This window comes from Euprymna scolopes, chromosome 5 (assembly GCF_053919585.1).
Source record: "Euprymna scolopes isolate OS-2025 chromosome 5, ASM5391958v1, whole genome shotgun sequence".
NCBI classification, from domain to species: domain Eukaryota; kingdom Metazoa; phylum Mollusca; class Cephalopoda; order Sepiida; family Sepiolidae; genus Euprymna; species Euprymna scolopes.
The window spans coordinates 122,589,816-122,606,092 of NC_136486.1; positions in this window are offsets into that span (position 1 = coordinate 122,589,816).

Sequence of the window (16,277 nt, forward strand, 5' to 3'; positions counted from 1 at the left end):
TAATAGTATTTTATATACCGTTTTCGAAAGGGCTTTTCATTTTAAGAACAAGATTAATAAATATTAAAATAACTGTAATCAAAATTTTGCACAAACTTTTTGGTTGAAGCAGTTGAGAGAGGCATTGTCTTATTACGGTTCATTGTCTAAAGGTAACGGTTTCCACCGTACAAAAGCAAGCTAGAGTTTACATTGGCCAAACATCTTGTGAGTCAACAATAAATATGGAAGGTTATAGTGACTGGGGATACAGTTACGGGATTTAACATTCCTATGCCATCTCGGTAAACCACCTGGAAAAAGTCCAGAGTATATGTTTGCCGAAACGTGGTAGAAAAGCAACGCAAAAAATATTAATAAAATAAAAATAATACTTACATTAACGTTTTTCCTGATTAAACTTTGGATTACGTTCACAAAAAGCTGACCACTCAGAAAATCTAGTAGTCATACTTATATTTTTGATATTTAAAATAGTATCCAACATTATTTAAAAAATATGTTTTCTCATAAGATCCACATTACCTGGGCGTGCATTAATAGCCTGGTCGATATGTTTTCAGGAAGGGACATCGAAATCTCTTTATTGAGCATAAAGGGTGTTCCCCGAGATTATCGATTCTTAATAGAGTTTTATTAGATTTGTCCTGTTCTCTGTTTCGTTCCATTCTATTTGTATGCACAATCTTCAATTCTCTTGTGTGTTCATGTCTGCCTCACCAATTACGAATAAATCATAGTATGTTCCAGCACATTTAAATGACTGTAAACCGACACATAATAGTTATATTTCCATATCCGGCTCGTATTTTTTTATTTCGATAATACTTTTAGATTTCTGTGAATAAAAAAGCCCCAAGGAGTGAGTTAGTTTGAATCAAACATACGCAGTTATTCAGCCTCAAAATGAAAAAAAAAACGTTGTCATTCGGCCTCTAGTAACATTAATCTATACAAAGACTGATATGCCCACAAACATATAGGTTCGTGAGTTTATTCATAATTATTTGTCTATTTCTCTATTTGAAAGCATATGTGCATGAATATACATCTGTAATCATAAGTACACAAAGAAAGATAATCTGTTTTTTCCAGCAACAACAATTCATACATTTTCCCCATTGCTCAAATGTTTCAAATATGTTCTCCTGTTATTCGCTGTTTTCAAGCAAATCTCCGTTAAACGCTTAGGTTAGTTAATATAATCAAATAAACCGAATTTAGTTTCCAATATTTTATTTATAAGCTGATGCGTATAGACTACATTCATACGTCGTGTGAATTTAAAGCGTCTCCGATTTAATTGCCGATGGTGGAAATCTTTTACACAAGGCTGCTCTCCCCGTAGTTTTCAAGTCTAATATTTACAAATACTTGTTAAGTCGCCCTCTTAAATACTCAACTCTTACATTATTTAAACTAACATTAGTCATTACAGTGTTGATTCACTTATCCCATGATACTCAATAACCCTATCCCCGAGTTGATTACGAATCTTAATAGCATTTAGAAATGCACGTTGCTCTTTCCGCATATGGAATACATAGCATTTCAATACACCCATTGCTATATTACGCAGTTCTAACTCATATTTATATAACACATCTATATGTAGAAACACATATTTTTTATAAAATCAGACGTGTTAAAAAATTTGGTAAACCATCTGCAAATAAAGAGAACAGTGTACAACTTTCAATCAACAACGACGTAACATTTAAAAATAAACAAAACTATTGCCACTTGCAATACTGTTGAATCTATACCAACATACATGCACGTTTACTTACGTGAATAAATAAAATGAAGAACCGATATATGCTAATCGTGTGCAAATTGAATACCGACACCAACACACACCCACACCCACACACGCCCACACACATACCCACACACACCCACATACACACACGCACTAGTATTTTACAACGACAACTCAGTAGAGATATGGTTTGTGATTGTCCAACTCTTGCCCCCAAATCCCACAAGCAGGAACACTAAGTTAATCATAGACTGTAAATACTGAATAAATCTACCATATATATACATATACATACATATATATATATATATATATATATATATATATATATATATATATATATATATATATATATATATATATATATAGCCTTTGAGACTTTACACGACCGGTCGCCACATTCGAAACTTCTTGGGGGCCACTAAAATCGTAAATCGCTCGCCCGCCAGTCGATAAAATGTCTTTAAATAAAGAAACGGGAAAAACTAATTTATTTTATGACCTCAAATATGCGGTGACTTAGAATTATCTATGTCTCGTCATTTGTGAATTCTTTCATCTCTAGCTGTGAGACTTTTGTAATATCTTGTTGAAAAAATATCGGTCACACTAAAGGTCAACAAGAGGAAAAATTTACACATACGGCGTGTAGTCAGCATGTCGCCATAATTTAGCTCTCTGATTTTGAAATTTATTCGGAAAAAATTCTTCGACGCTACAACTACAGACATTTTATGCTTACAAAAGTAAAAATGAACATTTGAAAGAGGAAAAACGCATCGCTCCATCAAGCATCCGAAGAATTGATTCTTATTTCTATCGAACAATAATATAGATGATGCTATATAAAGAAACGGGTGTTGTATTTTGACGTTTTGCTGAATATTTACTGAAATGTTTGTAGTAAGAAAATAGTTGATTTACAAGTTAAACAAATATTTTCTTGTTAGATTATACACACGATAATTTCTTTAATTGTTGTAAAATTATTTAGTATAATTGACTGAAACAAAGACAAACTCGGACGAGTAAATATATTTTGGGGCGAGTAAATTTTCCCTTATACTCGACTGGCGGTCGAGTGATTTTTTCAAATCTCAAAGGCTATATATATATATATATATATATATATATATATATATATATATATATATATATATTGATTGTGACAATAAAAGACCGAATGCAATTATGAAATAATCAACATCAACGTTTCGCCCCTATTTCAGAGGGCATCTTCAGGATATTAAAAGTAAACAGGCAAAAGAGGAAAATGACCATAGACCATACGAAAATTAAAGGAAAACAGTATTAGTATCCTACCCTTATCGGGACGGAAACCATGTGTGTGTATAGGAAGGTTGTGTTGTTCAACGTCTATATATACACTTTTAAAAATGTGTTAAATAAATATGTACTCTTTTGTTTCACTCTGACCTTATTCATTTTGTTTAAATATTTAAGGATTAAGGAAAAAAAAATTAACCAGGATCTGTTTTGATTTTTTTTTCTTTGATTATTATTTTCCCTATACAAGGGGCGAAATGGTAGAAGCCCTTTCTTTGCTTAATAGTATTAGTGTTTCATATTAGTGCTGATTCTAAAAGTCTTCTTTTAGCTCTATCTTTCACGTATTTAATAATTTTCGCTTGATCTAAATTAAATGAATGATCGTGTTCTGCACAATAGCAAAAGAGTGCATTTAGTGCGTTACCATTCCTTATATCTCTTCTGTGTTCGTAAAATATAAGTTTCAATTTACGCAGTGCCTCACCTATGTACGCTTGTTGACAGTTGCTACATGGGATGGAATATATACCGACATCGGATATGAGGGATTTGGGAGAGTGCTTGGTAGTTTTTAATGGGTGTTTTATTGTTGTGGAAGTTGTTTGTATCAAGTGAAAACGAAGTCTATTAAGAGTGTCGTAGATTTTTGTATTTTTAGTGTGGGTGGGAATGACAAGATGTCTGTTTAATAGTGAGATATTTGTTTTATTTTTCTGTCTGTTTGTTTTATTACGTATGTTCGTAGCGTAAGAAATGAAATTGGATGGGTACTGTATTTTTTTAAAAAACATTCGTAATGTATTGGAATTCATCATTAAGATATTGGGGGCTGCATATTCTAAAGGCACGCAAGAAAAAAACACATCCAATTATTTTTCCCGATTCCGTGCAATTACCAATTCCTTTCTAAATTTCAGATTACGATGAGATTCCCGATTCCGATTCTAATTAAAAAAGTGTCCGAAAAACACAGCTATAGAATGAGTTCATTAAGTTGCGTGGATTAAGGATATGTTCCGATGGTTTAAGCTTTACCTATCGCAGAAAACAATGAGTCTAGGATATAAATATCTCAAATTCATTATTTAAAAATGAACTAACAATTTGTTTACGTCAGTATTTTTCTTTCTCTTTAATATTTTTTGTGAAACAAAATCTATAAATAACAGACATGTACATTTTTTTAATTTGTATCCCAGCGATAATTTATATACACATAAATATATCATACAAACTTTTCATTTGATAGAGACTAATGCATTTATAATAATGTCATTAGAGATAGCGGAAAATATTACCTAAAATGTTTTTTGTGAAACCCTATGAATATTTTGTGGATTTGGGAGGTGGGAACAGAAATAATTATTTGTATTACTTTTGATTGATTTGACTTCTAACACTGACTAAATTTATTATTGGCAGATTATTTATTGATATTTTTAGCCATATAATGAAATTAAAAACGCATTAATATTTAAAACTACATATATATATATATATATATATAGAGAGAGAGAGAGAGAGAGAGAGATACAAAGAAACAAACCGTATTATTTGTTCATCAACGTTTCGGCTTTATTTCGAGACATCCTATCGATGAAATAAAGACGAAACGTTGATGAACACATAACACGGTTTTTTCCTTTCTATTTCTCTATTTTGTCGGAATAATATTTCCATTATTTTCATCATATATATATATATATATATATATATAGAGAGAGAGAGAGAGAGAGAAAGAGAGAGAGAGAGAGAGAGAAAGAGCGAGAGAGAGCGAGAGAGAGAGAGGGAGATAGAGAGAAGGGGAGGCGCCACTGTTTTGAATAAGAGTAAACGTGTTATTATTGTAAGTGAAATGATTCAAGTTTAGAATATTATAGTGTAAGATAGAGGATAAGCACGAACTCCATTTTTCATCACTTTTGATGACTTTGTTCTATGTTCTGATTTTTTTTAGCAAATAAATGATTTAAAGTTTAGTACCTGTTTTGACTTTATTTTTTCTCTCCTCTGTCAGTGAAAAATCAATTATTCCTGATTACGGCAATTTTTATTTTGATCCCAGTTAAGAATGTCCCTTCTTGGATAGCTGGAGTCTGTTTATCATAAAAAAATTGGGTCTAAATCAGTTTTTTTTACACGGTCGTCACCACTTATCAAGGCCCGGGAGCCACTCAGGGATAAGGGTCATTGCAAATACAGTACGTCAGTGTGGAGATTTAATGAAGTGTTTACTTAAGATGGCGGTTCATTAGGAATTTGTTAACGTTGGACCTGAAGACATCCATGTTGTAGTCAAGTGGGAAGCAGGCAGACGGAACAGAGATCCACAGGTGTGCAGTTCTAAGAAAGAAGCTTTGTTACATGGAATGTACGTTTTGATTTAGGCCCGGATAAATAGTGGGGAACATTTTTCACAGTGGATTCAGCTAGACGGGTGTTTTTCGTGAAGGATTGGCGAGGGGGGACAAGAGATGTAAGTTCAGACGAGCACCTGCCATGGAACTAAGGATAAAACAAGGATAGGCTCGCAACGTCTCTTCTGTGGGAGAGAAGTTGCAGGGTAAAGAGAAGGGCATCTCCCACTAAGCTACGAAGTCTATTTTGTACTCTGTCAAGGCAGGATATGTGTTTTTAGCAACTGCTACCCAGATATGGCAGCAGTATTCCATCCTTGGATGTACTTAGCTTTTATATAGATACATCATTGCATCAGTAGGCAGATATCCTCTGGAGCGGTAGAAAGATCCCACCATCTTTCCAGCGATATTGGCAACAGACTTGATGTACGTGTTCCATTTCAGATCAGGACTAAAGGACAAACCCAGAAGCTTGCCAAAATATGGGGCTTCTCCTAGACGAGAGCCATCCATTTCAATTGATTCCAGATGGGGATCAGAGCGTTGCTGATGTAAAGATAGGAGTTTGGTTTTATATTTCCCAGAGAAGATAATTAAAATGTATGTCACTTATGTAATAATAAATTTAGGAAAACTCACCCACTGAAATGTAGTCCATGAAAAGTCGTACATTTTTGTAGGCAGGAAAACTGGTCGATTATTGAATTATATTGATTGAAAACAAAGTTTTTGGGCATTCTTGAAGGATTTTTTTTTATTAGAAACTACACCTATATAATAATATATATATATAATAATAATAATAATAATAATAATATATATATATATATATATATATATTACTTGTTTACTGTCATTTCATAAGATATCGTATTGACTTCTCGACATGGTTGGTATTTACCTAGCTGGATATGTTTTTAACTTTTCTAAATAGTTTATTCTGGCTAAAAAAGAGATTACACCACTATAATATGTTTCGTTCTCCTAATTTCTACATTCGCATTTTTAGCTCTCACGTATCTATTCCAAGGTCGTTACAGCGTGCCGATATTAATGAACGTTTTTTATTGGGTTTGTATTGTTTGTTTAACTATGCACACGGATTCCGAAACGTGCTCATAATTCTGGTAGAATCCCACCCACTAAATATCATGCTAGCATTTATTGGATGGGATTTTATCACCATCTTAATTAAATTTTTTTTAAGTGATTATTGAATCTTCAAAGTAATATCGGGCATCTTTTCTTGATATCCGGCAGCGTTCATATTACTCATTTTTCGATCCAAATAAATATTTGACATTAATTAAAACACTTAACCCCCATCAAGTTCGGTATACATGTGATTTATCTTACCTTTGATTACATTTATTTTTTTCGGTTTTGACAATTTTTCGTACCTCTGTTTAGAGTAATAGAAACACTTCAATTTTTGTGCTCCGAAAATTCAATCACCTCACATCTGATATTTTTCCATGAACTGAATGAACGTTTGAAAAAGTTAAACCAGTGTAAACTTAGCAAACTAGGTAGAAACCGAACACTTAGGAAAATTCTTTTTAAAACACCAGTAATGAAGCAACACTATTTTTAAAAATATCATGAATGTGTACTTATTAATAAAAATCTCCTGCAAGAACGATCATAAAATATGTTTTTCATCGATATTTATTCAATGATATGATAGTTCTTCTATTTAGCAAAAATGGACGAGGTTTCCTGGGAGGAGTTTTCCGCAGACGAGTTTCCGGGCACCTTAATAACACTCGTAACTAAATAATTGAAAATCAAAATGAAATGCTACATTCTATGTGATTATGTATGACGAAACATTCTAAAACCAACTTTCCGATAAAACGGGAAAATATTTTAGAATTTTAACGGGGAATCACTTTGTTCTATAAATTTTACATTTTATCACTCACGCCTAATCTTGAATGATTATAAAATCATACTCAATCAGTTTAAAGAATTAATATTAGCCCCTCCAAAAATACCAAAAACATGGCATAAAATACGAGCTTAGCTCAGAAACACGGGGCATCTCTTATGGTAAATTTATGTAAAACTGTAAATTCTAAAAGAATTCGTGTTTTTCTTCGTTGACAAATTAGTCAGTGAGTTCATACGTAATCTCACTTTTGCTTCGAGAGATTTACTTAAGACTTCAACATACTGATACACCAATAATAATTGTTTATATAGCCACATGATCGACTCACTTTTTATATTTACATGAAACGGGTGCAGTAAAAGATGCGCAACAGCACCTACGCTTCTAAATAGATAATAACAAAACTGATCAGCAATGTTACTTATCTTTCTTGTTCACGTTCCGTGAACACCATGAATTATTTATAAATTTCATAGTGATGACGTAGTCCTAAACATTTAACCACACAAGTATTTTATCAAATTAAAAACAATATTCAGCCTTTCAATTTAATAATGGAAAACGATTGGAATCTCCTCACCGAAAAACTCAAATAGTTATTCTTACACTGTTTTATCTCCAGTTTTCGGCATAAAATGGAACGAGTAAGCAGCATCAAGTAATCACTTGACTTTAAAAAAAACAGTAAGTCAATCTCTGTTTCTGCACAAGGAGGGAAATAAGAAATTGCCATGTGCGTAATCACATGCAACTAGTGTTGTCTCGTTAATAACACGTTATCTAACAACATTGTGTTTTTGACTTCATATCAATGGTTAAAGAATGTCAAGCTGAACATATTACGGCACATCGACCCTTTACAACATACAATGACACATCCACCCTCTAGACATATTACGGCATATAAATCCTTCACAACATGTTACGGCATGACAATCCTCTAGCACACATCACGGCCTATCAATACTTTCCTGCAACACCATGCGGCATATCAGCTCTTTCCGACATGCAACTAACAAAGACGCTCGCCAAGCAACGTTAATTCCTTGAAATCACAGTGACCTCATGACAGAAATTACACCAGCTACTATGAGTTAGCTTCAAAACGCACACTACAACACTACAAATTTATCACTGGGCTTTCACGATCCGACCGACTCACTGATTACACGACCACCTAAACATGTTCTTTCTACGGACAGTAACATTCGTCACACTTAAAAAGACGCGAACTAATTTCAATCAAACCCAACTTACTGTGCTGACACTTGCGAGCGCAACCTCCCGCATGAAAATGTATCACGTAGTTCTGTGACCGTTCCACAGAATTATAGAAACTTTGAACTATCTTTGTGATATTTGTTCTCTTGAAACCATTTATTCTAAGCCTACGGCTAACTGATCGGAGAGTGTCTGGGCACATGGATTTAAAATCTAACGTGAATTTACTGAAACTGCATACACACACATACACCTATAAATAACGCATCGGTTACCTGCCCAGTTAATTTCCGTTTGACAAACAGTTGGCGTTCTCTACTACCGGTTTTCACTCTTTTTCTCTCATTCTCGCGTCGAATGTGAGTGGACGCAAATCTTAGACATGCCACAGCAGGACATTTTTATTTCTCTAAGGTAGGATCAAATATTTGTGTATAACTAATTCAAAACTTTGCATACACAATGAAATTCAACGTATACTTCAATGCACACTCGTATACACTCCCGCACAGACACGCATAACGAATATTTTTCTACATGCATCCTAGTTCCTATGCAATAAAACACTCTGTAATGCTCATAATCTTTTATATAAATACCTATTCATTTAAATATATAAATATGTAATCCTGCCTTAGTGTATTTCATTTTAATATTTTAAATGTACTCGTAACACGTGCTATTTATTGTTGATTGTTTATGTGACTGTTTTATTTACGACGACGATTTTTATCTCTTCCAGTAATCGAAGAGGCGACCTTTTAAAAATCTGTTCCACAACACAGCCAACAAAGTGGTATCCCAGCCTATAACCGACAACAAAACCGCCCATAATATGTCCATTACAATAGTGCCAGCAATACAAATCGCATAACCATTCAGCACGTATTTCAAAAATCAAGAAAATTAAAGCATTAGTAAATGGAACGTAACATGTCAAAAATGAAGGACACATTAAAAAAAGCAGACAACAAATAAGTCAAAGTGTGAGAAGACGTATATTTACTTCGTAAATTACTAAAATTATATTTCGTGTTTTTGTTAACGTTTTGTATTTTTTTTTTTTTTTGGTAGGTGGGGTTGAATATGAAATAAGTTAAATCATATATTCTTTTAGATGATAAAAAAATATATGTTATGCTTTTTTTTGTTATCTGAACAGAAAACGTAGTTTTAATGCAGGGAATCAGAGGGTTTCTAATTTATGTCGTAAATAATGAAAGATTTATTCCCTGTTTTTGTTGTTTGGCCTTTTTTACTTAAACGGAATATCACTCAATACTCCCAGATACTATTTAATCTCATGAATTATTCAAATTGTATTCCATATATTGGTTTTTGTTTTTGGAGTTAGATAGAAATGCCATTAAAGCCGATTAATAAAAAAAAATCATATTTTAGTCTCGTAAATGATTTACAATGTATCACCTTTTTGATTTACTTGAGCGAAATGTCTCTCACTTAAATCAAGTAATCTAGAAGAATGGCATTTTGATTTCGGAAATTATTAAAATTGCATTCTTTTTATTTCTTATCTTTTTAATTGTTCAGCATTCAGCTTACAATCTCCACCTGCAAGTAAATTCCAATTCCAAGCTTAAACAAATATATATATATATATATATATATATATATATATATATATATATATATATATATATATATTGTGCGCCTATGAAATGTATTGTTTGAATTTAAAAAAATGTATTTTCTGATTAAGTTAATTGAAGACAGTTTGATAGCACACAATGTAGAAATAACTTACCTCGTTTTAATTTTTTGTATACGAACCAGTCCGATATTTTCGAACTGGTTGATCAGTGTATTTTATACGATTTTCACTTCGATGAGTACGTGGATGCACTATAAATTTATATTTTGAACTGATAGTTTTGCCATGATCTATTATACTATAAAACGAATTAAGAAGAAACTTGTGTTGTTAAATAAATGTGTAAATGGAATATAGTATGTAGTAAAGATTAATATATAAGAGGTCTAATAGTAATTCTGCAATATGCAAAAATCGGAAATGTAATTAAAAGTACACACTGATCGCGGGTAACGTATAGGACTGAAGTGCATCAAAGGAAATTTTGTAAATCTTTCTGTGTTTCAGAGAGTAAGTTATTTAAGAAAAATTAAACATTTATTAAACTAGGGGAAAACTATTCATTGTTTTAGGAATACATTTTATTAGTACGTGTAGCAAGTAAGCGTTTTTGTAGAGCACAGGAGGTGTTTTCTTTTTCCTATTATGTGCGAAGTTAGAAAAAAATAACGATTATTTAAATAATACATACAAGCAGGACTTGCAGAAATTTCACCGTTGTTAAAAATATGATCACATAAGCAAACAAGACAATACTCCTCAATAGAATAATCAGTGTAATATTAGTTACGACCAGACCATGAATTAAAAACACTTTATAGAGAGATATGGAGAACTGCATGAGATGTATTATTACAAGAAATAAATCTATAGTTAGTAATATTTTCTCTATCGATTATAATTTAATAGCGGTGGTATCTAGGTTGCGGTGGTTGCAATGAAGGTTGCGATGATGGTGGTATTGGTGCTGTTGTTGGTGGTAGTAGATGTTCTGGTGTAAGTGGTATTGTGGTCCGACCAAGAAACGGCTAAAGATAACTTACTTATCAATCGTAACAATTTTTAGAATATTCCGTTCTAAGAGTATTATGCATTATAATGGTCGGTGCGATTTAGAATATTTAATTTTGACTGTATTGGTTTTTCAGACAAACATAATTATTTAGTTTTGAAAATCTTTAGATAGAAAAAGGTTTTAATGATTTTAACTGAAAAAAGCAACTATAAGGGGAGGTAAATCATAACTCATTAATGCATCTTTGGGATGGTAATGCATTTTGTGATACTTTAGATTTTCCATATATATATATATATATATATATATATATATATATATATAACACTTGGTTTTTCGACTCAAATACACTAGAAACCTACAGGGCCGTTTTCCGTCATATTTTGCGAGAGTTATTATATCTGATCCCAGCGTATTTTTTGTATATTTACAAATAAAATATTACCACATTAAAAAATAACTTCTTTCGACATCGTTTAGTTTAGGTCGAATATTTTGAAATGACAAAAAATAACCATTCTGACTACACATGCGTATAACACATACTATTATTTTAACAATCATTAAAAAAGTATAACAGAAATCGTAAAATTTAATAAATAATGTGTAACTAAAAACAATATTTGGTGCACATGCATTTAACGAATCAGTTGAAATTACGCTACTGCTTGACCTAACATGGTGATTAGCCAGACAAAACGACGGACGCTGAGTTTCATCTCGACGTGCGTACACCGAGCATCAGACGAGAATCCCTATTGCAATTGAGAGAGAGAATAGAAAGAAATACAGAATTCGATCGGTGGAGACGACCGCAACTATGCTGAAACCTTCGTTCTACTAAAATACATCCTAACGAGATAAATGGTCTTTCAGGGTATAACAAAAAAAAAAGTAAAAACGAACATTTACTCGAAGGAATTTTGCATATATATATATATATATATATATATATATATATATTTATATAACTACTTAATTTTCTCACATAAAATTAATATACGAAAGTATAGAGTTATGCGTAAACTTAAAGTATTTACTTCAAAAGTGCTAAATACGTAGGTAGAACTAGTTAGTAATTTATAAAATATGTATGACGATTAAGCTACACCAAATATTCCGCGTTTCATGCACTCTAGAACTGAGTCCTAGAGTGGATGAATCGCGGAATATTCATAGCTTAATCGCCATATATATTTTATAAATTACGAACTATATATATATATATATATATATATATATATATATATATATATATATATATACATATGTCACAGTTTTGTTTGCTTCTTGCAAAAATCACACCCATTTTTTCTACGTTTGGAAACTATTAGAAATATGTTAAAACAATGTTACTATTATGTATTGAAACAATTGTTTCAAATGCACTCATTTAAAAAAATTACACTTTCTGCAAACATTTAATGACAAAGAAAAATTAGCGGAATATTTTTTCTATTTTATTTTTCGGGTGTTTTCTATTGATTTTTTCTGCATTTAAAATTTTACATTATTTTTTCATATAGCGTTGTTTTATTTTTTCATCGGCAAAGCTCGGTTTATCCGGATGTTGACGCCATGCACCGGAGAAAGCCGAGCTGAATGCTGAGTTACGTGTGGTTCGTTAAATGCATCTCCAAATCATCGAGTTTGGGTATAAATATTGCAGAAAGGCAAGTTATTGTTTGGGATGAATTCACAATAGCAGGCCAAAAATCACGAGGTTCTTTAACATTATCGATAAGTACATATTTTAGAAGATTATCAAACTTATGAGCCCATAAATATTAAGGTTGTCAAAGAATATAAACCCTTTAATAATACCTCAGAAGCAATCTGATCTAGAAGCAACAAAAAATAACTAGTTACCCACAACCTGCGAAGAATTGTATGTGAGGAGAACGATTAGTAAACATTCATTTTTCTTGAAACTAAAATTATAAAAATTAATCGAGCAATCTTCACAGGCTAATTAAAATTCATCATACCAATAATTAGAGACGTAACCGGCACATGAATTTAGAAAAAAATATCTGCGAATATACATGATTAAACAAATAACAAGAGACGTAAAATATGAAGGAAAACGGACCCTTATATGATTTTTAAAAATATTTCGGTAGGCATATATTATTAAAAAGGGATTGGTATGATGCCCCATCTCCAGCAAGAAAATACATGCGATAATCAAAAAATAATATAATAATTCACATTCAATTAACACAGATTTAACTAGACCAAGATTTAAACTAGGTCAGAACACTAGATATATACGCTCTCACTAAAATAACACCCACAAAGAAAGGGCTTAACCGCGAACCAAGGTGGACTTTGGCCTATAAGTGCCTGCCATTGGCTGAATTGGAATGGTGCTGGAACCCATAAGAATCTGCGTATATAAAGATGCGAGACACACATAACTCCTCGCATAAGACTGGCGAATCCTAGCGTGAATGAAACTCCGAATATTCTGTGTAGCTTAATTGCCGTATATATTTTATAACTTACTACCTAGGTCTTCCGAGGTATTGAGCACTGTTGAAGAAAATACTTACATTCCACGCATAATTTATACTTTCGTATAATAATTTATTCAATTAAATTAAGTAGCCATATATATATATATATATATATATATATATATATATATATATATATATATATATATATAGACTTATATATGCATATATATGTATACATACATATATACAGACACACCCACACACACACACCCACACACCCACATATATATATATATATGCATATATATATATATATATTAATATTTATATCGTAAGAGACAAAGGGATACGTGTAAAGATAGAAAAGGAGAGTGATATATATATATATATATTGTATGTCGCCATATATATATATATATATATATATATATATATATATATATATGATGTTAGCACGTGTGATATATATGTTCTCCGTGATATACGATGTTTTGTAGTATTTTAATAAGACTATGCAAAGAATTGATCAATTTAATTTATTGACTTTAACCCAATAATAGCGAAATAATTTAAAATATTTTGCTAGAAATAATGCAAACGGATTTTTTTAGATATAACTGTTGGTGAAATTCTTATAAGGGTATAGACAGCAGTACTACTAGGAAAAATGTCTGGTTTTCTAGAATTCTATTTTCTTTTTTTAAGAAAAATAGAAAAGAACATATACTATTGCATACCCAGTCATTACCGATAAAATAGAATGTTAAAAACTGACAAGTACTTCTGTAAAATATTTATACAAGAAAACATCTGCACATATTTCTTTATACAACTGGCAAAATATTAAAAATGAATAGAATTTTTAGTCTTCAAATTCTACTATTAGATACTTCTCATTATTTATTGGTGGTGTACTTGAACTGCCAATCAATAAATTGAGGAATCGGGTAAGAACGCCAGAGAATAACAGATTATATATATATATACCAAACTACGGAATTAAATTTTACATCTATCTCGTGTAATAGTGATTTAAACACAAACACCAAATATGGCAAATATATAATGAGCACAATCAACAGATCAATGTAGTTGCGCAGCCAAATGTTAGGTTACAGCCAACTAAGGGTGAGTACTTTAGCAAGGAAATACAGTATCTGGTGTTCAAAGTTAGTAAGATGAGAATACAGTCAGGATTTGATAAAGTCAAGTCTATAGAAATGATTTCCGCTCCAACCCCTGTAAAAAAAAATTAAGAGTTTCCATTCGTATCATCGGGGATTTATAAAAAGGATTTTCCGACATCGCCGAAGTGGTAATCTATACACGAGGAAGCATGTACGATGTTATTGGGACGACGCATGTCAGTCTTTCTTTGATAGCCTAAATTTGAAGCTTGCAGATATGGTAACGCTGGGGTTTCCGGGCCGGATAAGTACTGCCTATACTATACATACTCCTCTGATCATTCGATTGGGGCATGTCTGTCACAAATCGTCTATGACCCACGGGAGGGTAAAGAGCTACAAAAACTATTTACATTCTATCCCATGAGCTGAGTAATAGTCAAATCAGACGGTCAAATGTCGAGAAAGAGGCATATGCGATGCACTATTCCCTGAATAAATTAAATCATTATTTTCATAGTGCAACGTTCACCATCTATACAAATCATAGACCATTAGACTATTTATTAAACTCACCAATTCAAAATAGAAAAATACAGACGTAGGTTTTAAGTATAGCCGGCTATAATTGCACCGTACCGTACCTAAAGGGGAAAGACAATGCCTGTGCCGATGTCTTGTCACACGCTGTGGATTCGATGCATGACAATGATGATCCCCAAGTAGAAATAAACAGTAGGATTTGCATGGTGAGTGAAATAAACTCAAATCATTTTGAGCCAAAAGAGTTTGAATCACGTAACGATGTCGAAGACTCATCGGTGGCACACGAGTGTCCAACATTATCGGGTTTAGATTTAAGTAAGGAAGAGTAAGCAGATAGGGAGATTATAGATTAAAAGATGTGAATCCTAGACGGCAAAGCGGCCAATATGAAACAAAAGAAGTGCATAGTAATAGACGGTATAGTCACAACCCGACGACAAACCACAAATTAAGGTATATATTCCTTTGCATCTACGAAAAAGTGTGTTAGTTCAATACCACGATGATAATGGCCACATGGGCGTAAAAAAAAAATCACGCATTTAAGCAAACAATATTTCTGGACTGTTTTATTTAAACAAGTAAACGAATACATAGGTAAATGTATTCCGTGCCAGATAATAAATTTGAGGAAACTGCAATCTAAAATGCAGGAGTGCGATTTGCCTCCTTTTTCCTTTCGCTAAACCAGCGTTATATGTTTCCCGGCTTACCCCTAAACTCTATCAGGCAAATATTACATAGTGACTTTTATAGATATGTACAGTGGTTGGCCAGAGGCTTTTTTGGTTCCGAATAAGAAAGCAGAAACAGAGGCGCATCTATTGATTGGCGAGATTTTTCCCAGATTCCGGGCACCACTGCAGCTCTTTACGGATAATGAGCCTGTGAACATAAACAAAATAATGAAAAAGACATTAGAGGACCTAAGTGTGCATCATATGACCACATCTTTCTATCACCCCCAGAGTAACAGCAAAATAGAAAC